The sequence below is a fragment of the Sturnus vulgaris genome, chromosome W, assembly GCF_052056855.1.
Source record: "Sturnus vulgaris isolate bStuVul1 chromosome W, bStuVul1.hap1, whole genome shotgun sequence".
Lineage (NCBI taxonomy): Eukaryota > Metazoa > Chordata > Aves > Passeriformes > Sturnidae > Sturnus > Sturnus vulgaris.
This window is the reverse complement of record NC_142282.1, coordinates 63211053-63215316: the sequence shown is the minus strand read 5'-3', so window position 1 is coordinate 63215316 and position 4264 is coordinate 63211053. Positions and strand designations below refer to the sequence as shown.

At 45.5% G+C, this 4264-nt stretch overlaps 1 long non-coding RNA gene across 1 annotated transcript; it reads right to left on the bottom strand.

Annotated features, from left to right (window-relative positions):
• Nucleotides 1-1265: 1265 nt before the first annotated feature.
• LOC148220279 (uncharacterized) lies at nt 1266-4026 on the bottom strand. The gene is made up of 4 exons (XR_015798918.1): nt 3599-4026; nt 2966-3180; nt 2147-2297; nt 1266-1829 (listed from the first exon to the last, which is right to left on the bottom strand). It is a non-coding gene; the product is annotated as an uncharacterized LOC148220279 (long non-coding RNA).
• Nucleotides 4027-4264: the final 238 nt, after the last annotated feature.

The following is a 4264-nucleotide window of genomic DNA, read 5'->3' as shown; positions in this document are numbered from 1 at the left end:
TTACAAATATCTGCAATAAACTTCAGAGCATGTCTAATATACCGCAGTGCTCCCAGGAACCTGATCAAATTCAGGTATCACAGGTTTTCTTTTCACACTTTCACTCCTGACTAATGACTCATATATGTTTATTAAATATTATTCATGGCAAGCTGTGCTGGTTTTGGCTGGGGTAGAGTTAATTTTCTTCCAGGTGGCTGGTATGGGGCTGTGTTTTGGATTCATGCTGAACACAATGTTGATAACACAGAGATGTTTTTGTTATTGCTGAGCAGAGCTTGCACAGAGCCAAGGCCTTTTCTGCTCCTAGTCCTGCCATGATGGTGAGGAGGCTGGGGATTCATGGGAGACTGGGAAGAGACACAGCCAGGACAGCTGACCCCACCTGACCAAAGGGATATTCCAGACCATACGACATGCTCAGAATATAAAGTGGAGGGAAGAAGGAGGAAGAGCGGGAGATGTTTGTAATAATGCCATTTGTCTTCCCAAGTCACCGCTACATGTGATGGGACGCTGCTCTCCTGGAGATGGCTTGTGGTAATTGAATCAACTGAGATAGGAGGCATAAACCTGAGACCCTGGCAAACTGGGCACTGTGAAGATGTTAATTAGCTCATTCCAAAGTAAATCTTATTCCTAGCCCTAATTCTTGGTTGATCTGAGACCTTTGCCATAAAAGGTCAAGTCCTTCGGGATTGGACCTTTGCCCTCAGGTATTCCCTATGTATTGTGAACTCGATCCCTTGAACCCTGTCTTTGGTCACTGTCTGTCCTTGGAATAACATAGTTTTTGGATACTGCTTCTCGGACCACATGGATTAAAGGATATGTCTGGCACACCATTGTATCCGTCTCACTTTATAATACAGCCACGCTATTATCCAGATAAGCCAATAAGGTTGTTGCAAGGGGAGAAGCCCCCAAGGAATGTGACAATGGCTAAAACACCTGCCTGCTTGTGGGAACCAGGGAACTAATTCCTTGTTTTGCTTTGCTTGCATGCATGGCTTTTGCTTTCCCTATTAAACGTTCTTTATCTCAACCCATGAATTTTCAAGATTTTGTCCTTCTCATTCTCTCCCTGGTCCTGCCGGTGGGGGAGTAAGCAGCTGCGTGGGGCTTGGTTGCTGGCTGGGGTTAAACCATGACACAAACACAAGTTTCCTACAGTGCATCTGAAGTTTCAATAAAATGCATTTTTTAAAATTATTGGGATGTTTCTGAAGCTTGTTGTTCCCCGTCACCGAGAGAATTTTCTCTGTGGAGGCTGAGGAGGAGGGGAAGGAGGGAAGGAAGTCTTGAAGTCCTGCAGAACAACCTGATAACAAGTTTCAACATGAATCACTGCCTATCAGTCGTTTGTTTAATTGCTTTTATTTTTCTTTCTTGTGAAAAGAAATCCAAGTCTTTCCTCATGGTAAAGTACATTGTGCTTAGTGATGGGCTACTGGAAGGTATACTAAACAGAAAGTTTTTTTAAATCAGTTTTTGATTTTCTGCACCTTGTCTCCAAATGCAAGCAGAAATGCAAATACAAAAAATGAAGTACATCTGCACTTGTTTTTTATCTTAGAATCATAGAATATCCTGAGTTGGAAGGGACCCAACAAGGAGTTTAACTCCTGACTCCACAGAGGGTGACCTGAAAGTTAAACCATATATCTAAGAACATTGTCCAAACACTTCTTGACCTTTAAGAGGCTTGGAGTCATGACGACTTCCCCGAGGAGCTTGTTCCAGTGCTTGACCATCCTCTCAGGGAAGAACTTCTTCATAATATCCAGTCTGAACTTCCCCTGCTGCAGCTTTAAGCGTTCCCTCCTGTCCTGTCACCAGACAAGAGAGGAGATTAGCACTTCTCCCTCCTCTCCTCCTCATGAGGAAGTCGTTGACAGCAATGAGATCATCCCTCAGTCTCCTCTAGGTTAAATTAACTTAGTGTCCTCAGTCATTCCTCATAAGTCATGCCCTCCAGGCCTTTCACTATCTTTGTTGCCCTCCTTTGGTCACAGTCTAATATTTTTATACCCTTCTGTCCTGGTTTAAAAGACAGGTGTCTGCCAAGGAAGGCGGGAACCTTCCTGGAATGGAAAAGATGACCCCCTCCCTCCATGACGCATCTTCCACCCACTGCCCACCTCACCTGGGCTACTGGCTAGCTCCGGGAAGCCTGCGTCGGTGAGTGGCCCCTCCCCGGCACCACTCTGGGAGCCGCAGAAGGGGTGTAGCAACAGCTACGCCTGGGCGAGTCGTCAGGGAGGGACAAAGAGGCGCAGGAGAGACCTTTAACGGTTCTGGGGGAAGGGATTTATTGGAGGAAGAGGTAACAGGTCAGGAGGTTGGGAGAGGGAACCGCAAAAGGCAGCTTGAGGGGTTCTACATAGGCTTAAGTACGGGGGAGGCGCAAGGGGAGGGTACAAAACTCTGGCCAATAACGGTTAACGGGGGGAGGTACAGAAGGCGGGGAAAGGGGTACATTGAGCCAATAAGGTAAACCGAGGGTGGGGATACATACAATACAACCAATCATGGATACAAAAGGGAATGCTTGACACAGAAACTTCTAGAACAAAGGGAGGGGCTACAAGGGATTGACATCCAGTGGGGCAGGGTTTAGGGTGAGGGACAGGGAAGGTTCCAGATAAAGGGGAGGGGTTTAGGATGACTGATTAGGACAAAGGCGGGAAAGGGAAAAACCATTATGTACTTAACTTAGGGGAACGAAACTGGGACGAACCATCAACACAGAAGGAAAATTAACATTAAACAACGCAACACAACACCTCCAAATTATTATAACTTTGAAATTACAGGGCTTTCGGGCAAAGATATGGGAAAAGGAATAACAGTTCCTTACTAGAATATATATATATATATATAACAAGACAGACAAACAACAGCAAGAACACAAAAAAAGAAGAGAACCCAATAACAGCCTTTTCTTGCCTGTCACGCAATTTACCCTTTAGTGTAGTTACTGCCACAACCGGCACGGGGTGCTGTTTTCTCGTGTCAAGGCAGAGAGACTGCTGTGACTCCCCTGCAGCTCCAGGGGGTGCTGTTGGCTCTCAGCAAGGCAGAGGGACTGCTCTGGTGTCAGTTTTGATTTGTCAATTTAAATATATTTATTTTCTGTTGTGAGACAGAACCAGAAGCAAAAGCAAGGCAGACCTAAAACTTAAAAGGGTATAAAAAGAAATTTATTAACTACACAAAGAAAGAAAAAAAAAAAGAATTTAGAATAAGATCTTCAGACTACTCCCTCCTCCCCTCTCCCAGCCTTCATAACAACAAAACAAACACAGAAAAACTACTTCAGTCAGTTCCTAACTTAAATAGTCCTTTTCAGTTCACTTCAGAGAGAGAAATTTCCTCTTGTCAGGCCATAGGGACTTCTTTACAAGGAGGGAAAAAAAACAGTTCTCTTTCTCTCTGTTCATGCATTATCTCTAAAAGTAGAGATCCCTTTTCTTCTTGGGGCAAAGGATTTTTAACACAGGTGCTTTTAATCAACAATTTATCAAATGGAACACTACAACCCCCCCCCCCCCATGTCTTTTTCCATGGTTTATAGGAATTTTCAGTTTATTCTTACTGCTTGCAAAAGGATTTTCAGCCAACCTTCATAGCATCTTCTTATTCTCTTTCCATTTAAAGAAACTTAGCTCTTCTATTTTTCCCTTCTCACTCAGGGGAGAATTGAAAAGTCTGCAAGTCTTATCTGAGCATTGAAAGAGTTAAGATTTCACATGGGGAATGCAAGGCTGCAATGCTGGAGCTGTGCCAGGATCTCAGGAAACTCAGGCCGTGCTGGAAAGGGCCGGCTCAAGCTAGGAAAGGGGGAGGAGGGGGAACGGCTGGGACCTCAATCAGCCTCCCTGGGTCTCAGCTACAGCACTTACTGTTGATGGCCACCGCTCCTCCCTGCCGGGACATGCCAGCTCCCCAAACAGGGGGGACCGGCCCTGCCCCCCCTGCCAGGCCCGCAGGCCTGCAGTGGAGCCAGGCCAGGGCCCTGTTACCTGCACTGCTGCCGGAAAATAGAGCTTTTTTCCAGGTTACCTTCTTCAAAATGTGTTTTCACGGAGCGAACTAACTTTCTCTAATTGGTTCCTCAGGCTGTCAATAACCAAACCAGCCTCCAATTGGTCCCATCAACTCAGAGAAGAATTTTTCATAGAGAAAAACCTCTCTATTTTCCCCCAAGTGTAACCAGCACATATGGTTTGCCCGTGGCCTCAGGGGCATGCTGATGGGGGTT